This window comes from Pleurodeles waltl, chromosome 3_1, assembly GCF_031143425.1.
Source record: "Pleurodeles waltl isolate 20211129_DDA chromosome 3_1, aPleWal1.hap1.20221129, whole genome shotgun sequence".
NCBI classification, from domain to species: domain Eukaryota; kingdom Metazoa; phylum Chordata; class Amphibia; order Caudata; family Salamandridae; genus Pleurodeles; species Pleurodeles waltl.
In genome coordinates, this window is record NC_090440.1 from 1,393,671,412 (window position 1) to 1,393,685,614 (window position 14,203).

A 14,203-nucleotide genomic window follows, 5' to 3' on the forward strand; every position below is an offset into this window, starting at 1 on the left:
AAAGACCTTACGGGACTGAAGAGCAAGAAGACTACAGATGGCATTGGTGCCGACAGGACAAAAACACATGGAGGAAGAAGAGGAAGCCTTCTCCATCGAGGATTTGGACTCTGAAGAGGTCGATCCTGAACAGACACCGAAAACCGTGAGTAAGACGTTGATACACAAGACTCACGTAAAGACCAGTAAAGCCCAGGGGACGCCACCGCCAACAGGCCATGGCTTAAGCCGAAAAATAGGTGACCGGGCATCGGCACCGAAAAAGGGCATGCATGTGTCGAAGTCATCCAACTCCGGTCGAGGTACCGGCACAGAGCACACTCGACCCCGAGACACCGGGTCAGAGCAGACTCGACCCCGAGACACCAGGTCAGAGCAATCTCGGCACCGAGAGAGCAGCACCGAACCAAGTCGGCACTGAGAAATCAGTACGCCGAAGAGCAAAAAAGTGTTGTCGGAACCGAAAAAGGCAGCCGAAAAGGTTTTGATACCGAAACATCCGGCCTCGGAACCAAAATCAAGTTCCTACACAGAGGAACAAGGCCTGTCCTCACACATGCAAACACATAGATTTGGACAGGAACTGGAGACAATGGAGCCAGACTACACACAAAGAAGGCTCCACATCCAAAAAGAAACAAGGAAGATCAGTACTCTCCCTCCGATTCGAATGAAACTAAAACTTGCCTTCCAAGAGAAAGACAAGCAGCCACAGGCGAAGGTGGCTAAACAAGTAACCCCGCCACCATCTCCACAACGCTCTCCACAACCATCACCGGTAGCCACTCCACCAATGATGCAATCCCCAACTCATACAGGGAGGAGTCAGGATGATCCAGACGCTTGGGATCTTTATGATGCGCCAGTGTCAGATAACAGTCCCGACTGTTATCCAGCTAGACCGTCACCACCAGAGGATAGTACAGCCTACGCACAGGTGGTGTCAAGGGCAGCGGCGTTTCATAATGTCAGCCTGCATGCTGAGCCAATTGAAGACGACTTTCTATTTAATACACTGTCGTCCACACACAGCCAGTACCAGAGCCTCCCCATGCTACCTGGAATGCTAAAACACTCCAAACAAGTATTTGAGGAGCCTGTGAAAGGAAGGGCCATTACTCCAAGGGTGGAGAAAAAATATAAACCGCCACCAACAGACCCCGTGTACATCACACAACAGTTAACGCCAGACTCCGTGGTAGTAGGGGCAGCACGCAAGATGGCGAACTCACACACCTCAGGAGATGCACCACCTCCAGACAAAGAGTCGTAAGTTCGACGCGGCAGGGAAAAGAGTGGCGGCACAGGCAGCAAACCAGTGGCGTATTGCCAACTCACAGGCTTTGTTGGCCAGATATGATAGGGCTCATTGGGACGAAATGCAACACTTTATAGAACATTTGCCCAAGGAGTTCCAAAAGAGAGCACAGCAAGTGGTGGAAGAAGGACAGAGTATCTCGAACAATCAGATACGGTCAGCAATGGATGCGGCAGACACAGCTGCTAGGACTGTAAACACAGCAGTGACAATACGGAGACATGCATGGCAGTGTACATCAGGATTCAAGCCGGAAATACAACAAGCCATGCTGAATATGCCATTTAACGGACGGCAGTTGTTTGGGCCGGAGGTGGACACTGCTATCGAAAAACTTAAAAAGGACACTGATACGGCCAAAGCCATGGGGGCACTCTACTCCCCACAGAGCAGAGGCACATTTTGTAAATCACAGTTTCGAGGGGGGTTTCGAGGACAAAGCACGGAACCCACAACCTCACAAACAAGGCCCACTTATCAGAGCCAATATCAGAGGGGAAGTTTTCGGGGACAATATAGAGGGGGACAATTCCCAAAAAGTAGACGGAAGTTCCAAAGTCCCAAAACTCCACAAAACAAGCAGTGACTTCGATGTCACAAATCCCCAACACATAACGCCAGTGGGGGGGGGAGACTAACCGAGTTCTACAAACAATGGGAGGAAATAACAACAGACACTTGGGTCCTAGCAATTATCCAGCATGGTTATTGCATAGAATTTCTAAAATTCCCTCCAAATGTCCCACCGAAAACACACTATGTCAAAACAACACATGGATCTTCTAAAACTGGAGGTCCAAGCGTTGTTACAAAAAGATGCAATAGAACTAGTACCAATTCATCAGAGAGGAACAGGAATTTACTCGCTGTACTTTCTCATACCCAAAAAAGACAAAACTCTTAAGACCTATATTAGATCTCAGAACATTAAATATCTACATCAAATCAGATCACTTTCACATGGTGACACTGCAGGACGTAATCCCATTGCTCAAACAACAAGACTACATGACAACACTAGACCTAAAGGATGCATACTTCCATATACCGATACATCCTTCACACAGAAAGTACTTAAGGTTTGTATTCCAAGGGGTACATTACCAATTCAAAGTGTTGCCATTCGGGATATCAACTGCGCCAAGAGTTTTTACAAAATGCCTGGCAGTAGTGGCTGCTCATATCAGAAGGCAGCAAATACATGTGTTCCGGTATCTAGACGATTGGTTAATCAAAACCAACACGCAAGAACGGTGTTCACAACACACAAAGTATGTCATAGAAACCCTCCACAAACTAGGTTTCTCACTCAACTACAAGTCACACCTTCAGCCGTGTCAAACACAGCAACACTTAGGGGCAACAATCAACACAACAAAAGGGAATGCCACTCAAGTCCACAAAGGGTACAAGCATTTCACAATGTAGTACAGGCCATGTACCCAAAACAAAAGATACAAGTGAAGATGGTGATGAAACTACTAGGCATGATGTCCTCATGCATAGCCATTGTCCCAAACGCAAGATTGCACATGCGGCCCTTACATGTGCCTAGTATCACAATGGTCACAGGCACAGGGTCAACTTCAAGATCTAGTGTTAATAGACCGCCAAACATACACCTCGCTTCAATGGTGGAACAATATAAATTTAAACCAAGGGCGGCCTTTCCAAGACCCAGTGCCTCAATACGTAATAACGACAGATGCCTCCATGATAGGGTGGGGAGCACACCTCAACCAACACAGCATCCAACGACAATGGGACACTCAGCAGAGACAGTTTCAAAATAAATCACTTAGAAATACTGGCAGTATTTCTAGTGTTGAAAGCATTTCAACCTATAATAAGCCACAAACACATTCTTGTCAAAACAGACAACATGACAACGATGTATTATCTGAACAAACAGGGAGGAACACACTCTACACAGTTGTGTCTCCTGGCACAGAGAATATGGCATTGGACGATTCACAACCACATTCGCCTAATAGCGCAGTTTATTCCAGGGATTCAGAATCAGTTAGCAGACAATCTCTCTCGGGATCACCAACAGATCCACGAATGGGAGATTCACCCCCAAATACTAAACACTTACTTCCAAAAATGGGGAACACCACAAATAGACCTATTTGCAACAAAAGAAAACGCAAAATGCCAAAACTTCGCATCCAGATACCCACAGGATCAGTCTCAAGGCAATGCGTTATGGATGAGTTGGTCAGGGATATTTGCATACGCTTTTCCCCCTCTCCCACTCCTTCCATATCTGGTAAACAAATTGAGTCAAAACAAACTCAAACTCATACTAATAGCACCAACTTGGGCAAGGCAACCTTGGTACACAAAACGACTAGACCTATCAGTAGTACCTCATGTTAAACTACAAAACAGGCCAGATCTGTTAACTCAACACAAACAACAGATCAGACACCCAAATCCAGCATTGCTGAATCTAGCAATCTGGCTCCTGAAGTCTTAGAATTCGGACATCTAGACCTCACACAGGAATGTATGGAGGTCATAAAACAAGCAAGGAAACAAACCACAAGACATTGCTATGCAAATAAGTGGAAAAGATTTGTTCATTACTGCCATAATAACCAAATACAACCCTTACACGCATCTGCTAAAGACATCGTCAGCTACCTACTGCACTTACAAAAGTCAAAGCTAGCTTTTTCATCCATTAAAATACATCTCACCGCAATTTCAGCTTATCTGCAAATTACGCACTCAACATCACTTTTTAGGATCCCAGTCATAAAGGCTTCTATGGAGGGCCTGAAAAGAATTATCCCACCAAGGACGCCACCAGTTCCTTCGTGGAACCTTAACATTGTCTTAACACGCCTCATGGGTCCACCGTTTGAACCCATGCACTCATGTGAGATACAATACTTAACATGGAAAGTAGCAGTTCGATGGCATCTGTCGCTGTAGATACGCATGTTTTGCAATAGCTCGCCATCTGGTGTTGGGCCGGAGTGTTACAAGTTGTTTTTCTTCGAAGAAGTCTTTCGAGTCACGGGACCGAGTGACTCCTCCTTTTGTGTCCATTGCGCATGGGCGTCGACTCTATCCTCGATTGTTTTTTTTCCGCCATCGGGTTCGGACGTGTTCCTGTCGCTCCGAGTTTCAGAACGGAAAGATAGCTAAATTCGGAAGATTTTCGTCGGTATTGTTGCGTTCGGGATCGGCGTAGTTAGATTCAACACCGCATCGAAGAGCTCCGGTGCCCTAAGGGGTAGTTTTTCGATCCCCCGTCGGGGCCTGGTCGGCCCGACCGCGTGCTGAAGAACGCCGATGGAACGGACCCCGTTCCGTTTCTGTCCCAAATGCCACAACAAGTACCCCTATACAGACCAACACTTGGTCTGTAACCTGTGCCTGTCACCTGAGCACAGTGAAGACACCTGCGAGGCCTGTCGTGCGTTCCGGTCCCGAAAAACACTTCGAGACCGTCGAGCCAGAAGACTTCAAATGGCGTCCGCGCCGACAGCCCACCGAGAGTTCGAGGAACAAGAAGAGGAAGGTACCTTCTCGATCCACGAATCGGACTCCGAGGAATTCGATGACCCACAAACCGTGAGTAAGACGTCGAAAACAACACATAAGAAGATTGACAAGGCCCAGGGGACGCCACTGCCACCAGGCCATGGCTCGACCCATAAATTCGGTGACCGACCGTCAGCACCGAAAAAGGCCCAAACAGTGCCGAGACAGTCCGACTCCGGTCGAGACACCGGTACGCAGCCTTCTCGGGACCGAGAAAGTGCTGGAGACAAGCATCGACACCGAGATAGCGGTGTAGACACGGCTCGACGCCGAGACAGCGGCACCGACGAAGATCGACGCCAAGAGGTTTCGGCCCCGAAAAAAAGAAAAGTCAGCTCGGAGCCGAAAAAAGATGCAGACAGGGTTTCGGTGCCAAAACAACCTGCAACCGACCCAGTTTCAGGCTCTTATACAGAGGAGCATTCACTAACCTCCCAAATGCGAAAGCATAGGTTCGAGGAAGAGCTGCAATCTACCGATGTAGACCATACGCAAAAGCGTATCTTCATACAGGAGGGAACAGGGAAAATAAGCACCCTTCCCCCTATTAGAAGAAAGAGAAGACTGGAGTTCCAAACTGAACAAACACCACAAACAAAGGTGGTGAAAAAGGTTACTCCACCACCCTCTCCTCCACCTGTAATTCACGTCTCACCAGCACAAACTCCATCACATTCCCCAGCTCACACCACCATGAGCCAGGGTGACCAGGATCAGGACGCATGGGACCTATACGACGCCCCAGTGTCAGATAACAGCCCGGAGGCATACCCTACGAAGCCATCTCCACCAGAAGACAGCACTGCGTATTCTCAAGTGGTGGCTAGAGCAGCACAATTTCACAATGTAAGCCTCCACTCAGAACAGGTCGAGGATGACTTTTTATTCAACACCCTCTCCTCCACCCACAGCTCCTACCAAAGCCTGCCTATGCTCCCTGGTATGCTCCGGCACGCAAAATAAATTTTTAAGGAGCCGGTCAAAAGTAGGGCAATCACACCAAGAGTGGAAAAAAAGTATAAGGCGCCCCCTACAGACCCTGTTTTCATCACTGCACAGCTGCCACCAGATTCCGTCGTTGTAGGAGCAGCTAGGAAAAGGGCCAACTCCCACACATCTGGGGATGCACCACCCCCGGATAAGGAAAGCCGCAAATCTCAAGCACTACTTACGCGCTATGACAGAGCCCATTGGGATGAGATGCAACACCTCATTGAACATCTACCCAAAGACCTACAAAAAAGGGCAAAGCAAGTGGTTGAGGAAGGTCAAAACATTTCAAACAACCAGATACGCTCCTCCATGGACGCAGCAGACACAGCTGCAAGGACAATTAATACATCCGTGACCATCAGAAGGCATGCATGGCTACGAACGTCTGGGTTTAAACCAGAGATACAGCAGGCAGTTCTCAATATGCCTTTCAATGAAAAAGAACTGTTCGGTCCAGAAGTGGACACAGCGATAGAAAAACTTAAAAAGGACACGGACACTGCTAAAGCAATGGGCGCACTCTACTCCCCGCAGAGCAGAGGAAACTACGGCACCTTCCGCAAGACACCCTTTAGAGGGGGGTTTCGGGGTCAGGCCACACAAGCCAGCACCTCACAGGCAACACCGTCCAGTTACCAGGGACAGTACAGGGGAGGCTTTCGGGGCCAATACAGAGGAGGGCGATTCCCTAGGAATAGGGGAAAATTTCAAAGCCCCAAAACCCCTGCAACTAAGCAGTGACTCACATGTCACTCATCCCCTCCACACAACACCAGTGGGGGGAAGAATAGGTCATTATTACAAAGCATGGCAGGAAATCACTACAGACACTTGGGTTCTAGCAATTATCCAACATGGTTATTGCATAGAATTTCTACAATTCCCTCCAAACATACCACCAAGAGCACAAAATTTATCACAACATCATTCCGAGCTCCTGGAGACAGAAGTTCAAGCACTATTGCAAAAGAATGCAATCGAATTAGTACCAAACACACAAATAAACACAGGAGTTTATTCACTGTACTTCTTAATACCAAAGAAGGACAAGACGCTAAGACCAATCCTAGACCTCAGGATAGTAAACACATACATCAAATCAGACCACTTTCACATGGTCACACTACAAGAAGTGCTACCATTGCTCAAACTACACGACTACATGACAACCTTAGACCTCAAAGACTCGTATTTCCATATACCAATACATCCATCGCACAGGAAATACCTAAGGTTTGTATTCAAAGGAATACATTACCAATTCAAAGTATTGCCTTTCGGTTTAACAACAGCACCAAGAGTCTTTACAAAATGTCTAGCAGTAGTCGCTGCACACATCAGAAGGCAGCAAATACATGTATTCCCGTATCTAGACGACTGGCTAATCAAGACCCATTCGTTATCAAAGTGCTCACACCACACAAATCAAATCATACAAACCCTCTACAAACTGGGGTTCACCGTCAACTTCGCAAAATCAAACATCCTGCCGTGCAAAGTACAACAGTACCTAGGAGCCATAATAAACACAACAAAAGGAGTAGCCACTCCAAGTCCACAAAGAATTCAAAACTTCAACATCATACAACGCATGTATCCAACACAAAAGATACAAGCAAAGATGATATTACAACTCCTAGGCATGATGTCTTCATGCATAGCCATTGTCCCGAACGCAAGACTGCACATGAGGCCCTTACAACAGTGCCTAGCATCACAATGGTCACAAGCACAGGGTCACCTTCTAGATCTGGTGTTAATAGACCGCCAAACTTACCTCTCGCTTCTATGGTGGGACAATATAAATTTAAACAAAGGGCGGCCTTTCCAAGACCCAGTGCCACAATACGTAATAACAACAGATGCTTCCATGACAGGGTGGGGAGCACACCTCGATCAACACAGCATACAAGGACAATGGAACGTACATCAAACAAAACTGCATATAAATCACCTAGAACTGCTAGCAGTTTTTCAAGCACTAAAGGCTTTCCAACCAATAATAGTTCACAAATACATTCTCGTCAAAACAGACAACATGACAACAATGTATTATCTAAACAAGCAAGGGGGGACACACTCAACACAGTTGAGCCAGTTGGCACAAAAGATATGGCATTGGGCAATTCACAACCAAATTCGCCTAATAGCACAGTTTATCCCAGGGATTCAGAATCAACTCGCAGACAATCTCTCTCGAGATCACCAACAGGTCCACGAATGGGAAATTCACCCCCAAACTCTGAACACTTACTTCAAGATCTGGGGAACACCTCAGATAGACTTGTTTGCGACAAAAGAGAACGCAAAATGCCAAAACTTCGCATCCAGATACCCACACAGGCAGTCCCAGGGCAATGCTCTATGGATGAACTGGTCAGGGATATTTGCCTACGCTTTTCCTCCTCTCCCTCTCCTTCCTTATCTGGTAAACAAACTCAGTCAAAACAAACTCATATTAATAGCACCAACTTGGGCAAGGCAACCCTGGTACACAACGCTGCTAGACCTATCAGTAGTACCACACATCAAACTGCCCAACAGACCGGATCTGTTAACTCAACACAACCAACAGATCAAGCACCCAGATCCAGCATCGCTGAATCTAGCAATCTGGCTCCTGAAATCCTAGAATTCGGACACTTACAACTTACACAAGAGTGTATGGAAGTCATAAAGCAAGCCAGAAGGCCATCCACCAGGCACTGCTATGCAAGTAAATGGAAGAGGTTTGTTTGCTACTGCCATATTAATCAAATCCAACCATTACACGCAACTCCAAAAGATGTAGTGGGGTTACTTGCTTCACTTACAAAAATCTAACCTAGCTTTCTCTTCCATTAAAATACACCTTGCAGCAATATCTGCATACCTGCAGACTACCTATTCAACTTCCCTTTATAGGATACCAGTCATTAAAGCATTCATGGAGGGCCTTAAAAGAATTATTCCACCAAGAACACCACCTGTTCCTTCATGGAACCTAAATGTTGTCCTAACTAGACTTATGGGTCCACCTTTTGAACCCATGCACTCCTGCGAAATACAGTTCCTAACCTGGAAGGTTGCATTCCTCATCGCCATTACTTCCCTAAGAAGAGTAAGCGAGATTCAGGCGTTTACAATACAAGAACCTTTTATACAACTACACAAGAATAAGGTCGTCCTAAGGACTAATCCTAAATTTTTACCAAAGGTTATTTCACCGTTCCATCTAAATCAAACAGTGGAACTTCCAGTGTTCTTCCCACAGCCAGATTCCGTAGCTGAGAGGGCACTACATACATTAGATGTCAAAAGAGCATTAATGTATTACATTGACAGAACTAAAAACATCAGAAAGACTAAACAACTATTTATTGCATTCCAAAAACCTCATGCAGGAAACCCAATATCAAAACAAGGTATAGCCAGATGGATAGTTAAATGCATCCAAATCTGCTACCTTAAAGCTAAACGACGGCTGCCCATTACACCAAGGGCACACTCAACCAGAAAGAAAGGTGCTACCATGGCCTTTCTAGGAAACATCCCAATGCAAGAAATATGTAAGGCAGCCACATGGTCTACGCCTCACACATTCACCAAGCACTACTGTGTAGACGTGTGTAGGAAGTTGGCTCTGTATGTGTTATTTCAAAGTAAGGAATAGCATGCACAGAGTCCAAGGGTTCCCCTTAGAGGTAAAATAGTGGTAAAAAGAGATAATACTAATGCTCTATTTTGTGGTAGTGTGGTCGAGCAGTAGGCTTATCCAAGGAGTAGTGTTAAGCATTTGTTGTACATACACATAGACAATAAATGAGGTACACACACTCAGAGACAAATCCAGCCAATAGGTTTTGTATAGAAAAATATCTTTTCTTAGTTTATTTTAAGACCCACAGGTTCAAATTTAACATGTAATATCTTGTTTGAAAGGTATTGCAGGTAAGTACATTAGGAACTTTGAATCATTTCAATTGCATGTATACTTTTCAAGTTATTCACAAATAGCTATTTTAAAAGTGGACACTTAGTGCAATTTTCACAGTTCTTGGGGGAGGTAAGTATTTGTTAGTTTTACCAGGTAAGTAAGACACTTACAGGGTTCAGTTCTTGGTCCAAGGTAGCCCACAGTTGGAGGTTCAGAGCAACCCCAAAGTTACCACACCAGCAGCTCAGGGCCGGTCAGGGGCAGAGTTCAAAGTGGTGCCCAAAACGCATAGGCTTCAATGGAGAGAGGGGGGTGCCCCGGTTCCGGTCTGCTTGCAGGTAGGTACCCGCGTCTTCGGAGGGCAGACCAGGGGGGTTTTGTAGGGCACCGGGGGGGACACAAGCCCACACAGAAATTTCACCCTCAGCGGCGCGGGGGCGGCCGGGTGCAGTGTTAGAACAAGCGTCGGGTTCGCAATGGAAGTCAATGAGAGATCAAGGGATCTCTTCAGCGCTGCAGGCAGGCAAGGGGGGGCTTCCTCGGGGAAACCTCCACTTGGGCAAGGGAGAGGGACTCCTGGGGGTCACTTCTGCAGTGAAAGTCCGGTCCTTCAGGTCCTGGGGGCTGCGGGTGCAGGGTCTTTTCCAGGCGTCGGGACTTAGGTTTCAGAGAGTCGCGGTCAGGGGAAGCCTCGGGATTCCCTCTGCAGGCGGCGCTGTGGGGACTCAGGGGGGACAGGTTTTGGTACTCACAGTCGTAGAGTAGTCCGGGGGTCCTCCCTGAGGTGTTGGTTCTCCACCAGCCGAGTCGGGGTCGCCGGGTGCAGTGTTGCAAGTCTCACGCTTCTTGCGGGGAGATTGCAGGGTTCTTTAAAGCTGCTTCTTTGGATAAAGCTGCAGTCTTTTTGGAGCAGGTCCGCTGTCCTCAGGAGTTTCTTGTCGTCGTCGAAGCAGGGCAGTCCTCAGAGGGTTCAGAGGTCGCTGGTCCCTTTGGAAGGTGTCGCTGGAGCAGAGTTCTTTGGAAGGCAGGAGACAGGCCGGTGAGTTTCTGGAGCCAAGGCAGTTGTTGTCTTCTGGTCTTCCTCTGCAGGGGTTTCAGCTAGGCAGTCCTTCTTCTTGTTGTTGCAGGAATCTAATTTTCTAGGGTTCAGGGTAGCCCTTAAATACTAAATTTAAGGGCGTGTTTAGGTCTGGGGGGTTAGTAGCCAATGGCTACTAGCCCTGAGGGTGGGTACACCCTCTTTGTGCCTCCTCCCAAGGGGAGGGGGTCACAATCCTAACCCTATTGGGGGAATCCTCCATCTGCAAGATGGAGGATTTCTAAAAGTTAGAGTCACCTCAGCTCAGGACACCTTAGGGGCTGTCCTGACTGGCCAGTGACTCCTCCTTGTTGTTCTCATTATTTTCTCCGGCCTTGCCGCCAAAAGTGGGGGCCGGGGCCGGAGGGGGCGGGCAACTCCACTAGCTGGAGTGTCCTGCGGTGCTGTGACAAAGGGGTGAGCCTTTGAGGCTCACCGCCAGGTGTTACAGCTCCTGCCTGGGGGAGGTGTTAGCATCTCCACCCAGTGCAGGCTTTGTTACTGGCCTCAGAGTGACAAAGGCACTCTCCCCATGGGGCCAGCAACATGTCTCTAGTGTGGCAGGCTGCTGGAACTAGTCAGCCTACACAGACAGTCGGTTAAGTTTCAGGGGGCACCTCTAAGGTCCCCTCTGGGGTGTATTTTGCAATAAAATGTACACTGGCATCAGTGTGCATTTATTGTGCTGAGAAGTTTGATACCAAACTTCCCAGTTTTCAGTGTAGCCATTATGGTGCTGTGGAGTTCGTGCAAAACAGACTCCCAGACCATATACTCTTATGGCTACCCTGCACTTACAATGTCTAAGGTTTTGCTTAGACACTGTAGGGGCACAGTGCTCATGCACTGATACCCTCACCTTTGGTATAGTGCACCCTGCCTTAGGGCTGTAAGGCCTGCTAGAGGGGTGACTGACCTATACTGGCATAGGCAGTGAGAGGCTGGCATGGCACCCTGAGGGGAGTGCCATGTCGACTTACTCGTTTTGTCCTCACTAGCACACACAAGCTGGCAAGCAGTGTGTCTGTGCTGAGTGAGAGGTCTCCAGGGTGGCATAAGACATGCTGCAGCCCTTAGAGACCTTCCTTGGCATCAGGGCCCTTGGTACTAGAAGTACCAGTTACAAGGGACTTATCTGGATGCCAGGGTCTGCCAATTGTGGATACAAAAGTACAGGTTAGGGAAAGAACACTGGTGCTGGGGCCTGGTTAGCAGGCCTCAGCACACTTTCAATTGTAAACATAGCATCAGCAAAGGCAAAAAGTCAGGGGGCAACCATGCCAAGGAGGCATTTCCTTACAACGTGTTATCCGCACAACAAGCCACAGTAGGGCAAGCCGTATTAAGAACATTGTTTCAGACTACTTCCACTCCTACAGGCTGAGCCACCGCTTTTGGGGAGATAACTGCTTACTAGTCTATGCAAAACATGCGGATCTACAGCGACAGATGCCATCGAACTGAAAATGTCACTTACCCAGTGTACATCTGTTCGTGGCAACAGTCGCTGTAGATTCGCATGTGCCCACCCGCCTCCCCGGGAGCCTGTAGCAGTTCGGAAGTTACCTTCAACTATTTGTATATATATCATTTCAACCTTATATAGGTACATACTTAGTCACTCCATTGCATGGGCACTATTACTACAATACAACTCCTACCTCACCCTCTGCGGGGAAAAACAATCGAGGATAGAGTCGACGCCCATGCGCAATGGACACAAAAGGAGGAGTCACTCGGTCCCGTGACTCGAAAGACTTCTTCGAAGAAAAACAACTTGTAACACTCCGGCCCAACACCAGATGGCGAGCTATTGCAAAACATGCGAATCTACAGCGACTGATGCCACGAACAGATGTACACTGGGTAAGTGACATTTTCATTTCTAATTGCCATCACATCTCACATTGCCATCACATCTCTAAGAAGAGTAAGTGAGATACAAGCATTTACCATACAAGAACCCTTTATTCAGATACACAAGCATAAAGTAGTTTTACGAACAAATCCTAAGTTCTTACCAAAAGTCATATCACCGTTCCACTTGAATCAAACAGTAGAACTACCAGTGTTCTTTCCAGAACCAGATTCTGTAGCTGAAAGAGCACTACATACATTAGACATCAAAAGAGCGTTAATGTACTACATTGACAGAACAAAACAAATTCGAAAAACAAAACAATTGTTCGTTGCTTTCCAAAAACCTCATACAGGGAATCCAATATCCAAACAAGGCATTGCTAGATGGATAGTTAAATGCATTCAAACCTGTTATCTCAAACCAAAAAGAGAACTGCCTATTACACCAAAGGCACACTCAACTAGAAAGAAATGTGCTACCTTGGCCTTTCTAGGAAATATTCCAATGACTGAAATATGTAAGGCAGCCACATGGTCTACGCCTCATACGTTTACCAAGCACTACTGCGTGGATGTGTTAACAGCACAACAAGCCACAGTAGGACAAGCAGTACTACGAACTTTGTTTCAAACAACTTCAACTCCTACACGCTGAACCACCGCTTTTGGGGAAATAACTGCTTACTAGTCTATGCACAGCATGTGTATCTGCAGCTACACATGCTATCGAACGGAAAATGTCACTTACCCAGTGTACATCTGTTTGTGGCATGAGACGACGCAGATTCACATGCGCCCACCCGCCTCCCCGGGAGCCTGTAGCCGTTTGAAGTTGATCTTGAACATTTGTAAATTTGTAAATATATCGCTTTAAACCACATTATGTACATACATATTTACTCCATTGCATGGGCACTATTACTATAATACACAACTCCTACCTCAAAAGGAGGTCGAAAAGGAACACGTCCAAACGCGATGGCGGAAAGAAAACAATCTAAGATGGAGTCGACGCCCATGCGCAATGGAGCCGAAAGGGGAGGAATCCCTCGATCTCGTGACTCGAAAAGACTTCTTCGAAGAAAAACAACTTGTAACACTCCGAGCCCAACATTAGATGGTGGGATGTGCACAGCATGTGAATCTGCAGCGTCTCATGCCACGAACAGATGTACACTGGGTAAGTGACATTTTCCATATGTGTGAATTATCATTGATATTTTGTTATGTTATGATTATGTAACTCTTTTTACTTGTTACAGTAGCATCCACTGTCTTGTCCAGTCATGCTGTGAATTGTGTTTTAAAGATGTAAACAAGTGTAGAGGAAACGGTAAATGGACTTGGGTTTTTACCTGAAGGCATGTTCTGTTTGAAAGGAGGTGTTAGACTGCTATATCTTGACTTTTCAACTTTTAACTGTGCTGCCTCTGTTTCAAGTTGTAGCTGCAGCTCATGCCTTTTTGTTTGTAAATGATGA

The 14,203-nt window shown here is 46.8% G+C and overlaps 1 protein-coding gene across 18 annotated transcripts in view; it reads left to right on the forward strand.

The window, feature by feature from the left end:
- The window catches only part of PUM1 (pumilio RNA binding family member 1), an 859,012-nt gene that overhangs the window by 657,401 nt on the left and 187,408 nt on the right, over positions 1-14,203 (forward strand). The window lies entirely within an intron of this gene.